Source organism: Erinaceus europaeus, chromosome 15, assembly GCF_950295315.1.
Source record: "Erinaceus europaeus chromosome 15, mEriEur2.1, whole genome shotgun sequence".
NCBI classification, from domain to species: domain Eukaryota; kingdom Metazoa; phylum Chordata; class Mammalia; order Eulipotyphla; family Erinaceidae; genus Erinaceus; species Erinaceus europaeus.
This window is the reverse complement of record NC_080176.1, coordinates 80,844,953-80,867,082: the sequence shown is the minus strand read 5'-3', so window position 1 is coordinate 80,867,082 and position 22,130 is coordinate 80,844,953. Positions and strand designations below refer to the sequence as shown.

Below are 22,130 nucleotides of genomic sequence, written 5' to 3'. Positions count from 1 at the left end.
GCCATCAGTATTCAAAAATAGTGAATAACAGAGCCAGTCAGAATCTACAAGGCTTTCCAGACCCAGAGACAATGGGGGTGAATTTTTATTTTTTATTACTTACTATCATTGTTTATTTATTCATAGAGACAGAGAGAAATCAAGGGTTGGGAAAGAGAGAGAGAAAGAAAGGGGGGAGAGAGAGAAAAAAGGGAAGAAAGAGAGAAAGAAAGAGGGAGAGAGAGAGAAAGAGAGAGAGAGAGAGAAGACCAGCAGCACTATTCCACCATTTGTGAAGCATTCCCCTTGCAAGAAGGGACTGGGGGTTTGAACCTGAGTCTTTGCATATGGTCATGTATACACTTGACCTTGTTACAGCCCAGCCCTCCTAGGAGTTAAGAGTACTTTTGAGTTAATATGAACCACTTAGTTGCTGTCCATGGCTTGGACAAAGGCAGGCCTTTAGATTAGTATTTGGAAGTCAATGGAGAAGATTGCAAAGTCTTTTTAACAGTGGCCATAATAGGACAGTCTTAAGTGATATAATTGTGTCATACTATTTAGGGGTGCATGTTAAGATGAAAATTCTACAAGGACCTCCAAGCCCCCACCCCCAATCTCTCTCTCTTTCTCTCATCAAACCCATCTAGGTTTTACTTTGCGTTTCCCCTTTCTCTTCTTGTTTCTTAAATCATGTCCATGAGTGAGATCATTCTATATTCATCTTTCTCTTTCTAGCTTATCTCAGTGTTTTGCAAACACCTATTATGGGGAGATGTGAAATTTTACCCATGTCTCAACAACTACACTGTAAACCATTAACACTCCCAAATAGAAATAAATAAATAAATAGACAAATAAATAAAAATAAAAATATTAGAAGTCTAATTTTCTGCAGCTCTATCCACTGCAAGGCTCATGTTTATGGACCTCCAGGACTCCTTTACTGTCCTGGGCTTTCAGGTGGTGAGTTGAGAATATGGGAGCCTTACAATAGCCCATTCTGTGGAAGGAAACGATCATTACTTTCTCCTCAATTGCTCCTCCATAGTGGTTGACCATTCATAGTCTAGAGTCTATTCTGCACCCAATTTTCCGAGAAAACTCACATGCTGAAATTTTCCTCAGAAAAAGTGACCCCAAACCAAGTATTAGTATGAAAAAGTTCCATGGAAAAGTAAATGTTATAACATTGAAGGCTCTATAAAATAAACAGTTACCCCCATGAGGGGTATAGGGGGTGAAACTGTTGTGACAATGCCATGGTTCTCTTTCTTGGAGTGGTGAATTTTATGATTTCTGATCTTAAGCACAGTTCTGAAAAATATCCCCCCCAATAACTTTCACATTTAATGACTTAAGTCCAAAGAATAGAGTCGTACAGATAGCTCACCGTGAAAGGTGTTCTCGCTGTATGCATGCAACCCCAATTTGAGTCTATTATGCTTTTGGTGGTAGGAAAAAAGTGGAAGTGTTTACACTGTGGACTTGGTATTTATCTCTCTGTGTCTCTCTCCCCCTCCCCCCAAGTCTTTTTGAATGATAAAACAAAAGGGGCCCGGAGAGCCAACAAAATAGCTTATTTAGATATTGCATTGCTTGGTTACTTAACATAACCCAAGTTCAAGACCAGCCCCCAAGGAGTTATCCCAGAGCGACTGGTGATCAAAAATATTATATTGGAACATATATATATGTTCCAATAAGGTGAAACTATGCAAACATGAGGCACAAGGAGCTGGCTCCACCAGAAATAAATAAGAGATGCAGGGAACTCGAGTAAAGTATCCTTCCTTAGCAAGTAAAAACAGTCTTAGGGAAAATGGAATAAAGGGCATTTTAGAATCCAAATTTACCCACAAATACAAAAAAATTATACTTGTGTAGGTAGTATGCATATTATATGTTTGCACATAAATATTACATAGGGAGATCTTACAGTTCATCTCTATTAGTACTGAGAAATATGCAAATCACCAGTCAAAACAGGCTGCCTATTTCCAGACCACAGAATGCCTACTGAAATATTTATGACCTAATATATGTCTCAACTAGTAAAAGTTCTGAATTGTTTGCTCTTTTTCCAGCATCCTCAATCCCTGATATGTATCTGATAGATAGAAGGGGTTTGCATAACTATTGTTGAATTAAAATAAAAACTAAAGTGTAGATATTGAAGCAACAAAAGCCTTGACAGTGAAGTACTGATATATAACTTTGCCCTAGAGAATTCTAAGAACAGAAATAGAAGTGTGTGTGTGTGTGTGTGTGTGTATGTGTGTGTTAATAAGAAAATAAAACAAAAACAGAACTTCATGCAATTACTATGGAAAACCAAGTTCTAGTTCTTATCTGATGTTTCACATTAAAATATCAGAACATGTGTTAGAACTCTAAACACCACTTATTTGGGCGCCAGATAGTGGTATACTTGGTAAACTATGTTACCATGCACAAGGACCTGGGTTCAAGCCTCCACATGGAGGTAGTAAGTTTCAATATCTGTACATACTCCTCCCCTCTGTGTATGTGTGTGTAAAATATCCTATATTCCTTATATACTCTGTCTATATATTATATCTCTATATCAGAACAGCCCTGTAAAATACATAGATTTATATAGCAGCTTAAAAATTATGAATCCGGGAGTCAGGCGGTAGCGCAGCTGGTTAAGCGCATGTGGCACAAAGCTCAAGGACCAGCATAAGGATCCTGGTTTGAGTCCCCAGCTCCCCACCTGCAGAGGAGTCGCTTCACAGGCGGTGAAACAGGTCTGCAGGTGTCTATCTTTCTCTCCCCCTCTCTACCTTACCCTCCTCTCTCCATTTCTCTCTGTTCTATCCAACAACAATGACAACAAAAATAATAACTACAACAATAAAATAACAAGGGCAACAAAAGGGAATAAATAAATAAATATTAAAAAATATGAAACCAAGCTTGTCCTGAATCACACAGATAATAAATTTTACATTTAGCATTTGAACCTATTTTAAATATATATATGACATAGAGAAAGACAAACAGACATCAACTGGGAGTGGTGGATTCACCTGGCAGGCACTGGCCCCAGTAATAACCCTAGTGGCAGGAAAAAAGCAAAAAAGCACTACATAGGGCCCACTTTCCCGTATGCCTCTCCCAATCCATATCAAATAATATTGCATCTGCCGATCACAACCTAACCAACACAACGATTGCCACCTCAACATGCTTCACTTCAGACTGTGTCCAGAGACTTCACGTGTGGAATGACAACCCTTCGACTTCATTACTCAGGTGAGACCTTTCCTTTCATAGTATACTTTAATTTCATCTCAGGTGGTTCACTTTCTAACAAAGTCCCAAAACCTAGATATACACCAGTTTCTGTGAGAGAGAGCATATGTTCACACATATCCATAAACTACTGAAAAATATATGCCTGAAAGCAGAAGTGCACTAGAGTTTGCAGTGAGTACCCCCCTAACACTTCCTCTCCTCTATTCCAAGCTTTGGGTCCATGACTGCTCAACAATTTGTTTGGCTTTGTATGTTAACTCTCTTTTCAGTCACCAGGTTCCAGATGTTATCAGGATGCCGGCCAGGCTTCCCTAGACTGAAGACCCCACCAATGTGTCCTGGAGCTCAGCTACCCCAGATACCCACCCTACTAGGGAAAGAGAGAGGCAGACTGGGAGTATGGACCGACCAGTCAACGCCCATGTTCAGCGGGGAAGCAATTACAGAAGCCAGACCTTCTACCTTCTGCAACCCACCTTGACCCTGGGTCCATGCTCCCAGAGGGATAGAGAATGGGAAAGCTATCAGGGGAGGGGGTGGGAAATGGAGATTGGGTGGTGGGAATTGTGTGGAATTGTACCCCTCCTACCCTATGGTTTTGTTAATTAATCCTTTCTTAAATAAAAATAAAATAAAATAAAACACTACATAATTATCAAATCAACTGGGTGTTATTATAAGGCCTTCTCTCTCTTTTTAATCATCTGCTATCTAAAAATATTTGTCTCTTCATGGTTTTAAAGCAGAAGTTAGAATAAAAGTCATCCAGGGGTCTTCCCCTCCTTGCAAAAATTTGATTCAGTAATTCCAGAATGAGGCACAGACATATACTGGACACAGCTAAGAATAAAGTGGTGCTTTTATTTACCTTTTATAGGTGAATTTACCTAGAAAAGCTAAGTATCATTATAAATAGCTTGGCTTGCACCCAATTCTGTTTCTCCTTATCTGACTTATAAAGCTGACATACTGTAAGAGACATGTGATATTCTTCCACTATACGTCTACCCATGGCAGGGTGGGCTAACGATTCTGTTTACCATCTTCCTTGAAGTCAGTTCAAAGCTACAACCATTTTTAAAATATCCACTCAAGTTTACCAGAAAGGACAGTGGGTATTTCTGTAACTAAGCAGAAGTCTGACTGACTTACTGAGAATCCTTTAAAACTTACTGCACAAACGAGTGCAATGATTTTTTTTTTTATAGCAACATGGTTCTTTGAAATGTATCTAAAAGCAAAAACAGGAGGTACAGACATCTGGATGGTACTGGCTTATAAAGAAACTCGGTATCAAGCCTGATGATTGGTTGCCCGGAAGCTACTGAGAAGAGAGAGCAATAAAAGAACTCATAAGCATGATGATGAATCAAAACTACAAACAAAAAGAATTGCCACCCAGGATGAATTTGGGAGCAAATTCAAATAAGCTGGACTTTTAATGTTTCCACGAGGGTATGGTGTGAGGGTATTGTGTTATTGCCACAGAAAGGAAGGCAACCTCTTATCAGAACATTTTAATTCCTTCTCCTAACTGTTGATTTCTCTATAAGTAATAGAGCCTATAACTATTAGATCTTAATGTACAGTGGTATGTTGGAGAAAGAAATGCTAACATATTCACTGAGGAAAGCAAAAGAGAGGAAGGCAATGTCTGAACAGATTCCATTCACTATTTCTGACTTTCAGGCTTTGGAGATTATAAGCAATTAGAAAGTTAGCCCAAATACAATTCACACCATCGCCTACAACAACAAGCAGTATATAGGATTACAAAGCACCTAAAATCAAAGTGAAGCCATTTATTCTGAAATTGGGCACACACACACTAGAGACATTGTGTTACTGCTAAGAACTATCAAATGGCAATGTTTCACCTGCTAAATGCAATATCTAAGAATATAGTGAATATATAATATATATGTATATGTGTATAGTCACAGATATATGACAGGTTGTTTAATTTTATTGGCAGTATAGTATCAATAACTTTAAGATTAAAAAATACAGGGGCCAGGGAATCAGCATAGCACAGTGGGTTAACCGCTTGACCAGCTGCATGTGTCACAAAGTGCAAGGACTGTCATAAGGATCCTGGTTCAAGCCCCTGGCTTCCCACCTGCAGGGGAGTAGTTTCACAGGTGGTGAAGCAGGTCTGTAGATGTATATCTTCCTCTCCTCCTCTCTGTCTTCCCCTCCTCTCTCAGTTTCTCTCTGTCCTATCTGACAACGATGACATCAACAACAGCAACAATAATAGCAACAACAACAATAAAAAAACAAGGGCAACAAAAAGGAAAACAAACAAACAAACAAAATACAGGGGCCAGGTGATGGGGCACCTGGTTAAACACACTCATTATAGTGGATAAGAACCCAGGTTCAAGCCCCTGGTCCCTACCTACAGGGGGAAAGCTTCATGAGTGATGTAGGACTGCAGGTGCCTCTCTGATTCTCTCCTTCTCTATCTCCCTTCTGCTTTCAATTTCTTTCTGCCTTAACATAATAATAATAATAATATAGTGATTAATGAACACAGGGCCAGCAATCTTTTCCATTAAGAACTAGATAGTATATAATCGAGTTTTTCAAACTGTGTTTTCTGCCAGTTAGAAACTGCCAGGAACTATCTGCAAGCACAGAGTTAAATTCTACAGAAATTCATATAACATACATCAGTCTTCTGATTTAATTGACTTTCAAACACTTAAACATCTAAAACCCATCAATTTGTGGGCTACACAGAAGCAGGAAGACGACTGTTTGTCAATCCCAGATGCTACATGGGAGCACCATGGACAGCACCAAAGGCAGTTTCTTGGATGGTGGAGGGGTGCTGGGCTATCTTTCCTCTTCCTCCACCCCCACCCCTGGCCTCTCTCTCTGTATGTAGAATTAAAATAAAACTGAGATGGGGAGGACACTCAACCGTATCACTCATGCCATTCCCTGAGACTATACTAAAAACAGAAATCAGGGAGTCGGGCGGTAGTGCAGTGCATTAAGCGCACATGGCACAAAGCACAAGGACCGGCATAAGGATCTGGATTTGAGCCCCCGGCTCCCCACCTGCAGGGGAGTCACTTCACAGGCAGTCAAGCAAGTCTGCAGGTGTCTATCTTTCTCTCCCCCTCTCTGTCTTCCCCTCTTCATTTCTCTCTGTCCTATCCAACAACTACAACAATAAAACAACAAGGGCAGCAAAATGGAATAAATAAATATAAATAATAATAATTGTCACTTGTGGCGGTGGGACCCAGCAGAGAGAGAGGTACGGAACAGAAAGGGAACACAATCCTTTATTGTTGGGTCAGATGGGTGGTTCAGGCCACGTGGAGCCAGGCAAAAATGGCCTTTCCCCACTACTGCACCACCCCTTCATCACCTTAAAAACCATAAAAACCTGGCAAGGGAGAGCTAGAGGGCTATAAGTAGGAGGGCTTTATAGGGAAACAACCAGAAGTGATATATGGGGACAGGATTGGTTGGGAAAAGCACCTGAGAGTTAGTATAACTCTGTGGAAAGTGGCAGAGCCTTGGGGAAAGCACCTAGAAGTACCGTATAACTCTGTGGAAAGTGGCACTGGCTTGAGGGGACATCCACACAGCAAATAATAATAACCCAGAAATCAACTCTAAACACCATATGCTTTGTTTCTTCCTGTGGAAATCACCTATGCTCTCTGTCCCTCTAGAATTTCATCATGACTCTTAGTGAATTATCTCTAGAATAATTAGCAACTCCTTTGTGAGGTCCTCCATTACCATAAGCAATAATAAAAAAGAATTATTTTAAGACCTAAGAATAAGCAGTTTGACACATATCTTGAATGTACCCTGCATTCAGGGGACCATAAAGCAGAGTCCCAGTTCAGGTCCAAAATTATATGTGTCCTAGGAATAGACACACTCAAAAGTTTATGCTGACAACCATACCCCCAACTTCCATTCTGTGCTATGTAACAAGCAAATTTCCTCCCACTTAAGGGCAATTACGGCCTCATACTATATATAAGAAATAAGTTCAAGTACACATATCACCAAACTCAGAGAGCTGAAGCACATTATTTATAAATAAAGTATCAGGCCGAGGATATAGCTAACCAAAAGGGAACCCCTACCAGACCACAGGAGAGTACTACAGCACTGGAGGAAGCTTTGATATTGTAGCCCTTCTAGCTTTGTCTGAAAGGGGTAATCCAGAGCAGTGAGACTGCACATACTCAAGAAAGCCCAACAATGAAAAGAAGAAGGAGGAGGAGGAGGAGGGAGGAGGAGGAGGAGAAGGAGGAGGAGGAGGAGGGGGAGAAGGAGGAGGAGGAGGAGGGGGGAGGAGGGGGGGGGAAGAAGGAGATGGAGGAGGAGGAGGAGGAGATGGAGGAGGAGGAGGAGGAGAAGAAGGAGAAGAAGGAGAAGGAGACGGAGAAGAAGGAGAAGAAGGAGAAGGAGAAGAAGGAGGGGAGAAAGGGGAGGAGGAGGAGGGGGAGGAGAAGGAGGAGGAGGAGGGGGAGGAGGAGAAGGAGGAGGAGGAGGGGGGAGGAGGAGGGGGAGGAGAAGGAGGAGAAAGAGGAGAAGGGGAAGAAGGAGAAGGAGGAGAAGGAGAAGAAGCAGCTTCCTCTCTGTGTAAGTGCTGCTAGGAAACCACTGTTGCTGACATGTTTTTATTTCCTGCCAGCTGATGAGCAAGTCAAATGGAAGGACTGAGTCTTTCTCATCTGTGTTTCCCACCAAGGAACAAACAAACAAAAAGGTAGCAGTTAAGGAGGAAACATAAGCCAAAGAGAATAGAGGAGCAACAATGTACCAAGTGCCTAGTTTTCATCCCTGGCAACCACACACAGTGGAGTTATTGCTCTTCTCTTTAATAAAAATAAAATACATTTGCCTTTAATAAAGAGACACACGTTCAGTACAGAACTACTCTGCATTTTTTTTTTACAAAAAGATACCTCATCCTTCAGAAAAAAAATGCTAGCAATGGGGAGCCAGGTGGTAGCATAGCGGGTGTTAAGTGCATGTGGGGCAAAAGCACAAGTACCTTTGGAAGGATTCCCGGTTTGAGCCCCGGCTCCCCACCTTCAGGGGAGTCACTTCACAGGAGATGAAGCAGGTCTGCTGGTGTCTATCTTTCTTTCCCCCTCTCTTTCTTCCCCTCCTCTCTCCATTTGTCTCTGTCCTATCCAACAATGATGACATCAGTAACAACAACAACAAAAAATAAATGTTAGGAATGGAGGTAGCTGTGCTTAGTGCTATAGTAGGTGGAAAAAAGAGAAAAATATATGATATGGAAGAAAGAAGAAGAAAGAAGGAAAGAAAAGAAAGAAAGAAAAGAAAGAAAGAAAAGAAAAGAAAGAAAGAAAGAAAGAAAGGAAAGAAGGAAGGAAGGAAGGAAATGAAAGAAGAAAGAAAGAAAGAAATAAAGAAAGAAAGAAAGAAAGAAAGAAAGAAAGAAAGAAAGGAAAGGAAAGGAAAGGAAAGGAAAGGAAAGGAAAGGAAAGGATAGGAAAGGAAAAGGAAAGGAAAGGAAAGGAAAGGAAAGGAAAGGAAAGGAAAGGAAAGGAGGAAAGAAGGGAGGGAGGGAGGAAGAGAAAAGAAAAGAGAAAGCTGCCCAAATGGCTTCTCAAACTTATGAGAACAATGGGGGTTTGGAGGGAGTTGGGGGGAACCACCCATTTCCCTGGTGGGTAGTGTGTAACCACACCCTGAAATGTAACACTTTAGTAAACCAGTATCAAATAACCAACAATTAGAAAACAGACCAAAGCTATCTTAAGTTTGGGAGTCGCAGCAACTACCCGTGACATTTTTAGCAGTTTCAATATTGAAATCCAAATGAAGAAGTAACTTCAAGTTCACTGAATAAAATTGTTGCCTTGCATGTTCTTTTTCCTCCACCTAGCCCAGGCTTTTTGGTTCAGAGCCAAGCAGGCTCTCAGGAAGCTCAGTGACCTTCTTCTGTGTCTGACACTTTTGATCAGTGCTGATGTTTTTAGGAAGCAATCCAAGTAAAATTTATCCCTTTTAGAAATTCTTAATTTTGTCACCCTAGCCTTTGCGGTGGGATCACAGAGGTTGATGTGTGTGCATGAGTGTGAATGTGTGGTGTGTCTACACACGCACATATCCTTGTGCTTACTTGCACACAGACACACACACATCACACACACACACACACACACACCACACATCTGCATATTTAGTGATGGATGTTTAATGTTGATCTGGTGCAAACAGCATCAGGCTGTTCATCATCTTTAAAAGCATTTCATTTTTCCCGAAGATTCCAGCTGTCTTGTAGATCAAAGCACATTTGGCTGCTTTCAATACCCTTCCTACTTCTTGATCAAATCAATTTAAATCATCTTCCTCGAGTAAATGGACTTAAATGAGATCGTATCATGAAAGCAACCACCCTCAATCACAAACTTTCCCATTATGATTATTTTACTCAAAAAAAAAAAAAAAAGATTTTAAACTCCAGTACCTGAGCAGTGATCTACAATATTATAAAAAAGATACCTTAAAAAAAATGATATCTTAGCAGGAATAATTTTGTACTTTTAAATAATAAAAGTTCTCAAATTCCTTCCCAAAGACTTCTTTATAGTAAAATATGCTTTCCTATGTACAACTGAACTGTCTTCTTTATTTTCTTCCTTTCTAGAATTATAAGCAAGAAGGGCTTAACAGCACCTCAGTTAGATTAAATTTAGATACACTTCTTTTGATCCAGGCCTAGACTTCTCCCCTTTTAAAATTTATTTTATTTATCTTTATTTATTTATTGGATAGACAGCCAGAAATTGAGAGGAAGGGAGAGATAGGGAGAGAGAGAGAGACAGAGAGATACCTGCAGCACTGCTTCACCACTTGTGAAGCTTTCCCCATTGCAGGTGGGAACTGGGGGTTTGAACCCGGGTCCTTGTGCACTGTAACAAGTGTGCTCAACCAGGTGTGCCACCACCCAGCCCCCGGCCTCCCCTTTCTTTACAATATTTGAGATATACATTTCACTTCTGCTCTCCCTTTGATGTGATATATACAAAGCTTCTTGCCAGTTTTTTTTTTTTTTTAATTACCCAGAACTGTCTTTCTCAGAAGTAGGGAGCCATCTTAATGTCATTAGACAGGCAGATGGAGTCTCTCCATGCTAGAATCTATGGAGCCTAAAGGTCAGTTATCTTTCAGTGGGAGTCTGGCTCTAAGCTATGAAACTCCCTCCTATCCTCTACCTTCCCACCACCCCCACCCCCACCCCCGCAATCCAGAAAACACAAGACAATTTGTTTTCCGTTATGTAAAGTCAATAAACAAACCTATTGACAGATGACCTGTGGTTCACATTATCACCAACCCCACTAGGGTTCCTCAAAATTCTCTAGCCTTCTGTTTCAGTCAATTCAAACAAATTCTGGTCTCTTTCCCCTGTATTAAGACTCAAAGTCTGTCTCACCTGCTTAGCTTTGTCTGGGGCACTATTTACATTGATATTTGTATCTGATTTTAGTAGCTACTGGAGAATTGTGTATGTCTTGAAATTTGGGGGAAATCACAAAATCAACAGTCAGAGGTGGATAATATTGAGTTGTTGAAAAAGCCATGACTTACTGTTTAAAAATGTTTTTCAGAGCCAGGCGGTGGCGCACCTGGTTAAGCACACACATTACAGTGCTCAGGGACCCACGTTCAAGCCCCTAGTCCCCACCTGCAGAGGGAAAACTTCACAAGTGGTGAAGCAGGGCTGATGGTGTCTCTCTGTCTCTCCCCCTTTCCATCTCCCCCACCCCTCTTAACTTCTAGCTGTACCTATCCAATAAATAAGTAAACATATTCATTTCAAAGTAGGTTATTTCCTTTAAAAAAAAAAGGTTTTTTATGCAGAAATGGTCATGGCTTTTCCAACAAACCAATAAATTATTTTATCTTTATGGAAAAGGTATTTTCCAAATTGTTATATAAAGGAAAATTCTACTTGGAGGTGTCATGCTGACGTCCTTATTGAGACTGGTGGCTTCAAGGGAACCAGTTCTAACAGCTCTGGGGTGTCCTGTGTAGCCCACCGGCCACCTCATTTTTGTCTCACTCTGCAGACATCAAAGAACTGTGACGGGAACCAAAACATGTCAATTTGACATTTCTCCAGTAATCACAACTGTCTTGCAACATACTGGGGATTCCCTGTTTGTTGAGTGATGGAAAAAATAAAATAAAACAAAACAAAAAAACTGAGGTCAAGTAAATCATTTAAAAATGAGTAATGCAAGTATAAACGGGTAGATTCTAGGCTGATTTTACACTTCTGTAAGTGTCTTTATGTTGAAATATATATAACTGATGACCAGGTACTTGCTACATATATTCACATATGCAGACCGCTTTCTAATGAATAGAAAATATCTGGTAGTCTATAGGTAAATTTGGGTTCTAACAATCATACTATGAATAATTGCAGGCATGTATGAACCTAATATATTAACATATGTCAAGAAATGGCTCAAATGAGGATATCCATGGCAATTATTTCAGATATATAATCACAAGTTTACTCTGGCTAACTGAAGTTTTTAAATTAATATTTTAACGTAGATATTATGAGTTCCGTGTTAAAGGTTAAAAAAAGTAAAAAGAAAAAATCATTTCAGCAGGTATAATAGCACCATATATCATTTTGTACTATTTGCTTTAATTTAAGGTTTCTAACTAAATGAATATGCATTCCTGAATATTCCTCGAACTTCTGTAGAGAGAGGCACCATCTTAAATTTCTGAATGTATTTCTCATTAGCAGTTACCCAGAAATATAGTCTTTATTGTGGATACAGTTACTGTTAGAAGAGTTTTATTGTTCACTTTCATTAATTCACAGCTACAAGATAATAGAGCAAATTTTGACAAATTTGAAAACTGAGTCCAGGTAAAGTTGAAGTACTTGTCTGCAGCACATAAATGGAGCCTCCATTAATGGAAAATAAGATGTCATCTTGGGGCCAAGCGGTGGCACACCTGGTTAAGTGCACACACTATAGTGTACAGGGATCCAGGTTCAAGCCCCTAGTCCCCACCTGCAGGGGGAAAGCTTCAGGAGAGGTGAAGCAGGGCTGCACGTGTCTCTCTGTCTCCCTCTCCATCTCCTCCTTCCCTCTTTAATGTCTCTCTGTTTCTATTCAATAATAAATAAAAAAATAAAAATTATTTTAAAAACACACTAGCAGAGCTCTGGAAAATTAAAAAAAAAAGATTTATATATGCATGTACAAACTATTGTATTTACTGTGGAATGTAAAACATTAATTCCCCAATAAAGAAATAAATAAAATAAAATGGAATGGCAGGTGTCCAGAGGTAACATAACAGGTTAAGCGCACATGGCACAAAGCACAAGGACCAGGATAAGGATCCTAGATTGAGCCTCCAACTCCCTACCTCCTCCCAGCAGGGGAGTCGCTTTACAGGCGGTGAAGCAGGTCTGCAGGTGTCTGTCTTTCTGTCCCCCTCTCTGTCTTCCCCTCCTCTCTCCATTTCTCTCTGTCCTATCCAACAACGACAACATCAATAACAACAATAAAAAAAATAAATAAGATTTAAAGAAAAACACATCATCTTGTCTCTCATTGCTATGATGATGGCTGGGTAAAATTATCAAGTGCAACCTGACTTAGTAATTTCCTATTTACTCTTTATCAGTAACTATGAATGATTGTCATATCTTTTCAATCTATAAAAGAATTCTACGTTTTTTATAAGATTCCACACTGTATTTCACTGACCGAAGAAGACTATACTTACCCAATCATGGAAAGAGACACAGGAACTTAAGAACTAATTTAAAACTTGGAATATACCTAAAATAGATTTACTACCTTTTTCCAAAATGGAGATCCCAAATCTTCATCATCAATATTCTTGCCTTTAGGTTCATGATTAATCAACAATTTGTTCTGCTTTATATCTTAACTCTTTTTTAGCCACCAGGTGCCAGATGACGCCATGATGCCAACCTGACTTCCCTGGGCAGACAACTCCACCTCCTGTCTTGGAGCACCACCTCCCCAGATCCCTGCCCCATTAGGCAAAGAGAGAGGCAGGCAGGGAGTATGGATCCACCTGTCAATGTCCATGCTCTGTGGGGAAGCAATTACAGAAGCCAGACCTCTCACCTTCTGCCCCCCATAATAATCCTTGGTCCTTACTCTCAGTGGGATAAAGAATAAGGAATCTACAAGGGAGGGGATTGGATATGGAGTTCTGGGGTTGGGAACTGTGTGGAAATATACCCCTCTTATCCTATAGTCTTGTCAATATTTCCATTTTATAAATTTAAAAAAATGTTTTGAAACAAGTGACTAAAGCTCAGACCATTTTCTTGCATGAAATTTTATAAAAGCCTCATCTCCTGCCCCGCCCTTGGTAGCACAGGACAGTTCCTTGGTTTGAGACCCAGAGCAGATTCCCCATTCTTGATCAAAGGCTTCTTAATTATATTGCATACTAGCTATTCTGCAGTGGGTGCAGTTCATATCGTTTCAGAAATGCACATTTACCTCATGAAAAGAATGCAAATAAACTGGGACTATAAAGCAGATCATCTAAAGTAAAGATGATCACAGTCAATCCCAGAACACTGACAAAAGAAGAAACTGGGATCAACCTGCAAGTTTGACATCGAGAACGAGAAATCAGTATTGGAATGCTAAGATTCAAGAGAGAGATAAACTGAAGGCTGTGATCACCAGCATGTCCATAGTCATCATTTATTATCTTAACTGGAACACAGATTCATATCCCTACTTTCTTTTTAATGTTCTGTTGTCCAAATTGCCTTTCCCACCCATGGGATGTCCCACTTTGATTTCTGTATTAATTTCCCACTGTCGCCGTAACAAATCGCCATGGACTTCTGTAGTTAAAAAAAAAAAAAAAAAACAGGTATCAATTTGTTCTCTTCCAGTTTGGGAGGTCAGAATTCTAAATCAGATGAGTGGCCTGGCTGCATTCCTTCTGTAAGCTGCAAACGAGAATCATTCAAGCATCTACAGGCCATTTGTCCTTTTGGATCTGAGTTTCTTCCTCTGTCCTTAGAGCCAGTCACTTCACCCTTTGTTTTGTGCCTACATCTCTTTATTGTGACTCTCTTTTCATATCCCTCCCTTGTAGTTACATGGAAATCAGTGAGGAAATCTTGGATTAACTTAACTTGGTTAAGTTCCTTAACCCAATCACTGCTGTGGTTACTTTTCTGATTGAAGACAAAATAGCCGTAGGTTCCAAGAATTATGATGTTGATATATTTGAGGGGTTCACTATTCTGTATACCTCAATCTGCTGTGAATATACAGACTCTTGATTTCACAAACAGAAAATACAAAATAAGTCTAGCTAATAATGACTCTGTCCCTACCCAGTGTGCTGAGGTCTGTGTTTGTCAGCATGCCCCAATGACAACCAGAGATTTTTCAGCGTGGCTGCATGTATCCTCAGGAAATCTGCATGCAAATTATGGCCCAAAGACAGCCCAGCTTATGTTTCCTTGAGGATCTTCATTAAACAGTAACCAATATTAACCATACAAATAATGGCTTGCATTGGAGAGCAGTTATAGAAGTTAGCTAACACAAGATCTAAGATTCAGTCTTGCTTGTGGCAACTCACTTCTGTGTAACCTAAAGGTTGTTTTCTTTCTCCGGATCCAAGCTGGGACTTGTGTCTTGCTTATTTTATAAGTCCTCTATTTTCACACACATTTCTTTTTTATTCTTTGAATCTTGTCTGGCCTGTCTGCTTTTAATACAAATTGTAGAGTGATATGCCAATTATAAGTACTCTGATGCTTTGGGATGACTTTTTAAGTAGCAGTACAGAAGAGATTATGCAAAGATGGGAAGAGGAGGGTTTGTGGTTTCAGGTTTTAAACACATGGTGGCAGCATTTCAAGAAAAATGAACTGAAGCAGACTTGAACTGACCTAATGAAATAGCAGGAGAGAAACCATATCTAGACAGAGAAACACCGCTGAATCTCAACGCTTGACTCATGTAACCATTTCCTTCTTTTTATTTCCTTTTATTGCCACCAAGGTTATCACTGGGGCTCAGTGCCTGGACTACGAATCCACTGCTCCAGGAGGCCATTTTTTCTTTCTATTTTTTATTAGATACGACAGATAGAAATCGAGAGGGGGAGAAGACAGGGGGGCTGAGAAAGAGAGACACCTGCAAACCTGTGTCACCACTCTTGAAGCATCCTTCCTGCAGGTGGGAAAGGGGGGGTCTCAAACCTGGGTCCTTGCTCATGGTAATGTGCGCACTTAACCAGGTGCACCACTGCCCTTTTTATTTTTTTTTTTTTGTGGACTCCCCATAGCATTCCAGTTTTCTTTGAAGAAAGCTGATAGTAATATAAATTCAACACCTGCCAGGCTGGATCAAAGAAACTAAGCATTTTTTTTTTCAGCTTAGGAGTGTTCTCTGAACTCTGATTACAGCAGTTATTGGAACAGTGTTTTCAGAATTTTTGTTTGTCAAAGACATTTTTGAGTGAATCTCTTATGATTTTTTTTGGGGGGGGGGCTTGGTACAAGTCACAGATAATGTATGATTTTCCTTACATCTGTCTTTTATTCTGGTGTCTTGCTTCCTAAATTAGTTTAGATGGGTAGGAGTCCAAGAAAGAGATATTTAAGAAATAGATATAAGATGATTTAGCAGTGACACAAAGAAAGTGGGGAAGTTGATTTAAGGACAGAACTGATGTTGTAGTATGAGTAACTAGATGAGTAATTGTGCTGTTCCTGGAGAAGTCAGTACGGAGATGATTAATATGGTTTGGCATCTATTACATCTGAGGTGCTTGTAACATCCAGATGAATATTTATAGGAAGTCATGAGTAAAGGTTTGTAGTTCAAACGAGAAATCTAGAGTAGAATCTTTGGTTTGAGAGTCATAAAGGTATACATGGCAACTTAAATTAAAAGACAGTTGAGAACATCCATAAAGAATGTATATAAAATTAGAGAAATGCAGTTTGGGGTATTAGTTGTTGAAATATTTAAGTAAATATCAGGGAAGATGCAGAAAAGGGAAATTGTTTTATTAGACCACTTTTAAAGTACTTTTAGAGAATAAAAAATCATTGTAGATATAATTTGATCAATACAGCAAACAAAATGTATGCACTAATAAAAACAATTGCTTTATTAGCAATAGAGGGTGACTCAATGGATCCTGGAATCAGTGTGAGATAGTAAACAGACATAACCGGTGAATTTTGAAGGCTTATGTAATTCAACATAAAGGTTATCAAACAATTCAAGAAAGGGCCACAGAAATAGTTTTCTTTTTTATTCTTGTTACTTGAAAAGACAGAAAAAAATTGAGAGGAAAGGGGAGATAGAGAGGAAGAACGACACTCGGGGCCCTTCTTCACAGCTCCTGAAGCTTCCACTTTGTACATGGAGATCAGGGGCTTGAACCCAGGTCCTTGCATATGGAAATCTGTGGGGGCAACTGGGTATGACAACACTAGGCTCAGAAAAAGCCTCATACTTGTTTTCCTTTGCCTCCAAGATTATATCACGTGCTCATAGTGTCTGCACTATGAGTCCACCCCTCCCGGGGTCTTTTTTTTTTTTTTTCTTTATCTTTTTTTTTCCTCCTTGTTTTCAGTAAGACAGAGAGAAACAGAGAGGGGAGTAGAGATAGACTGGAGGGGAAAAAAGACAGACACCTGTAGCCCTGCTTCATCACTTGTGAAGTCCCCTCCCTTCAGGTGGTGAATAGGGCCTCCAACCCAGGTCTTTGTGCGCTTAACCAGGTATGCCACCACCCACCCACCCACCCACTTTTAAAAAATTTATTTATTTATTTTCCCTTTTGTTGCCCTTATTGTTTTTTATTGTTGTAGTTATTGTTGTTGCTGATGTCGTCGTAGTTGTTGGATGGGAAAGAGAGAAATGGAGAGAGGAGGGAAGACAGAGAGGGGGACAGAAAGATAGACACCTGCAGACCTGCTTCACCGCCTGTGAAGCCACTCCCCGGCAGGTGGGGAGCTGGGGACTCGAACCAGGACCCTTATGCTAGTCCTTGCGCTCACACCACTTGCCCTTAACTGGCTGCTCTACCACCCAACTCTATACCTCCCACTTCTTATACTCTTCACTGAGAGTTTAATGCTTTGGAGTCCTGCACAAAAGTAAATTGTATGGAATTGTATCCCTCTTCTCTCACATTCTTGTTGATCATTATTAAATCACTAAAAAACTGAAAAGAAAAGCATGATATAGGAGGAGAAAAAGAGTTTAGTGTTGTAATTTTCTCTCCAGTTTTCAGTACTTAAACTGTTCAATCATGTTTTTTAATGTTTCAGCTGAAAAAAAAATTCTAAGCACCAGCACGAATCTTTAGCCTTATTAATTCAGTATGCTGGGTCATAGTTGTTTTTATTTCTTATGTAAGGTGTTGGGACAATGATCACATAGCTCAAGGTAAGTTGTCATTTTTTTTCTCACAGAACTTTATTGTTCTTTTGTATTTATTTATTTATTTATTTTAATTTTTATATATTTATTTTTCTTTTTTATATGTTTTAATATTTATTTTCCCTTTTGTTGCCCTTGTTGTTTTTCATTGTTGTTGTAGTTATTATTGTTCCTGTTATTGATGTCGTCATTGTTGTTGGATAGGACAGAGAGAAGTGGAGAGAGGAGGGGAAGACAGAGAGGGGGAGAGAAAGATAGACACCTGCAGACCTGCTTCACCGCCTGTGAAGCGACTCCCCTGCAGGTGGGGAGCTGGGGGCTTGAACCTAGATCCTTACGTTGCCCCTTGTGCTTTGCTCCACGTATGCTTAACCTGCTGCGCTACTGTCCAACTCCCAGAACTTTTTTTAAAAAGTTGTTTTCTCTTCTTTTCTCAATATCCTTAAGCTATGCAAAGTATGTATATGTTTCAAAATATAACAATTTTTCCAAAATGGAGTGAAATATTCACAACTATGACAGTATACTTGTGTATATATGAAGGAGAGATACAAAGGGAGGGAGGGAAAGAGACAGAGAGAGAAAGAGAGAGAGAGAGAGAGACCAGAGCACTGCTCAATTCTGGCTTATGGTGCTGCTGGGGACTGAACTGAGGACTCAAGGCATCAAAGTCTTTTTGCACAACCATTGTGCTATTTCCTCAGACATACAGTGTGTTGTTTATGAAAAAGCAAATGACTCTAGCCTGACACAGAAGTTTACACAATAGATTCTCTTGTCTGAGGCACTAAAGGTTCCAGGTTCATTTTTTACCACCATAAGCCAGAGCTAAGTAGTATTCTATTTAAAATATAAGTAACTAAATAAATTAATTAAAGGAAAAAATGGTGACAAACATTTTATTCTCCTACATTCTGTAGAGAGAAAATCAATTCAAATGCTTATCAAGCATTTTTCATAGGTACAGAGATAGCCTAATACCAATATAAATCACTATCTAAGTTAATACTCAAACTCTAGTATCCAAAAATGAAGTAATACTTAAGAGATATTCTATGTCACTAGGGGCCCGGTCTCAGGGTCTCCATGCCCCCACCTTTCCTGGACAGCTCCTGGGAGGGGGCCAGGCAGCGCAACTCAGTTTCTTGTCATTATCCTAACAGCGACTGGTTGTACATGTTTTCCAGTAGCTGGGAATAACCAAAAAACACACTTCAGTGAAGATAATATATCTAGAAACACATAAACAGAGAAGGCATGACAAATATACCCTTGCTTGATCTTTTTTTTTTTTTTTTTGATATTTCCACGAATCAGCTTTCCATGTTCTAATGTAGTCTTTTCATCTGGAGAGAACATTTAAGGTTGTGACTTGGACAATTCCATTCACTTTGATTTTATGGTCACATCCCATGTATACACAATGCATATAGGCTATTAAACTATGTCTGTTTGTTCCTGTTAATTTTTTTTTATGGGGAAGGGGTCTCTCTCTTTCTCTAGAAGAGTAAAGGGAGCATTATCCACTCCCATCCACCTTCACTGAAAAATACTAAATTTATAGGAATCATTAATTTTTCTGTAAATTTCACTCACTCTGAGAGGTCACTAGAAATGTTTTTTGTTGCAGTTGGAATATAGACACCAATCTTATTGACATCTTCACAAACATAACTGAAGATCAAAATTCTGTTTTATAAGGAAACAGCAACTAATAGTTCAGAAAGAGAGAGTTGGAATCAATTTTCTTCTGTCTTAGAAAACCACTCCAAAATGAGTTTAGTTTAAAATATAAGCAGAGACACACTTTAGAAATAGAAATACTGGCTATCATGATTCAAATACACTTGATCGCTTGATTTTCAGGGTAAAGATTGTCCCAATATGTTGTCCAGTAAACACTGTTTCAAGATGGAAGAACATACGGATAGAGACAAGAGGTGTGAGTGTTCTGAACACAGTTCCTCATGAACTGAAGCCACTGTAGGGGGGATGTGGGGTTGTGGGGGGATAATTCAAGGCAACAAATCTCTAGTTGTTCTCATGAATCACAGTGAAGTCACTGACTTTGATCTACTCATATGGTTCTCATTATTGAAGATCTACATTTATTGTAGCAGTGCCTCTTCCTTTCAATTTTTCTTGCTGCATTGTCTAGTTTCTTTAATATATGCTAGAATCTTTTCATTCTAGTTGGAAGAATGACATAGAATAGTGTTGTCTTGAACTGAAATTTTATAAAAGAATGGATTGAAGAATTGAGAAGCTAGAAGCAAGTTATGATTTTTTTTTCCTCTAGATTTATTGCTGGGGCTCAGTGCCTGTACTACAAATGCACTGCTCCTGGAGGCCATGTTATCCCCATTTTTGTTGCCCTTGTTGTTGTTATTATTGTTATTGTGTTACTGGGGGAAGACAGAGAGGGGAAGAGAAAGACAGATACCTGCAGCCCTGCTTCACTGCTTGTGAAGTGATCCCCCTTGCAGTTGGGGAGCTGGGTTCTCAAACGAGGATCCTTGTGCTGGTCCTTGTGCTTCTCACCATGTGAGCTTAACCTGGCGTGCTACCACCTGGGCCCCTGCAGGTCATGAATTTTAGACTTATTTTTAAAAAGCATCAGAATTTAGTAATAATAACACTGAAAAGAATAAGTAATACTGAAAAGAATAGAAAAAAATTTACAAAGTCAGGTGCTATTATGTAGCAAGAAAGACAAGTAAACTAAAAATGATTGTAAGACTTTAAACTTTATTTTTAAAAAAGGAAGGAAAAGCGTTTGGCTATGTCCATGAGACTGACAATAATTTAAAAACATTTTGATAGGGGGTCGGGCGGTGGCGTAGTGGGTTAAGCGCACGTGGCGCAAAGCGCAGGGACCGGCATAAGGATCCCGGTTCAAGCCCCCGGCTCCCCACCTGCAGGGGAGTCACTTCACAGGCGGTGAAGCAGGTCTGCAGGTGTCTATCTTTCTCTCCCCCTCTCTCTGTCTTCCCCTCCTCTCTCCATTTCTCTCTGTCCTATCCAACAACAAAGCAACGTCAACAATGGCAATAATAACCGCAACGAGGCTGCAACAACTAGGGCAACAAAAAGGGGGGAAAATGGCCTCCAGGAGCGGTGGATTCATGGTGCAGGCACTGAGCCCAGCAATAACCCTGGAGGAAAAAAAAAACATTTTGATAGTCAAAATGATTTAGAATCAAGATGGATCTGACAGTAAGGTGGTTTTCAAGAGAAATTAGAAAATAAATACTTCTTCACAGTGTAATTTTTTATACTTGAAATATAAATTATCTTTTAATATTTACCATTTGAAGCCCACTCTAATTTGGAAATTTACAGCCCTACTTGCAAAACACATGCCCTCTTCCTCTGCATATCCTTCTTTATTGTGGCCCAACTGCCATTCTTTGAACTTAATGTGTTATCCTCTATGGCGAAGCATTTAGACTGGAAGTTACTAAAATAAAGAGTTCTCTCATTCTCTTGACAGGGTGAAGAAGACCAAAAACACCAGAAGACCATAGCTACCTTCAGAGCAGTGGGGTCCAGGGTTGGTCATGGGTTGTGAACATGACAACGCAAAACACTATGCAAGTTAGCTATTCTTCAAGACCAGAAAGTCTCTCTTGTCCACGTCTATCTTGGGAAAAGTTCGGGAGGCATGGTGATAAAGTAAAAACAGCCAAGGGTTCCTCTGAATAGCTAAATACGTCAACAGTGTAACACCCAATAATCTCATGAAATCACAGCTGGAAATTCTTAAGAAACTCAGCCACAGGTTGAGATTCCTAAGACTGGAAACTGCTTGTGTTGGCCGCCAGCACCATCTTGGTAGCTACGCAGCCAAACACATGATCAGCTGCAGGGGGGTGGGGATTTTTGGGCCCTTAATCTGTGACTTTGTGTCACCAGGATATTGTACAGCTGGCATTTGCTTTGGGCACAGCATTATTTGCCACTATCAGACTCCTCGTTTATGTTAGGTTTAAACCTTGGAGGGATGATACAAGTTCATTACATTTTTACTAACTAGCTCCCACCATTGAAGGGAAACACACACACACACACACACACACACACACCCTTTCCTGAAAGAAAAAAAAGAAGGGTTTTCCTACTGGATATAAGAAGACAAAAACAAACAAACAAAACCCTTCTAAACTAGAAGATCAAGTGGGTAAAAGATCAGAGCACAGGAATCTCCTAGAATCACAGTGGGTATTCTTTTGGAAAGCAAGAAGAAAATTTAAGTTGCTTCCAGGTAATACAAGAATTTAGTACTGACTCACGAAAGACATGTCTCTGATATCTGATTACTGTAAAATATGGCGACTAATCCCTAGCACTGCAAAAACGGTATCGTCTGTTTTCCATCTACACCATGCCTCG

General features: G+C 39.8%; 1 protein-coding gene across 5 annotated transcripts in view; it reads right to left on the bottom strand.

Annotated features, from left to right (window-relative positions):
* The window catches only part of CDH7 (cadherin 7), a 200,216-nt gene that overhangs the window by 57,886 nt on the left and 120,200 nt on the right, over positions 1 to 22,130 (bottom strand). The gene's annotated exons all lie outside the window — the stretch shown is intronic.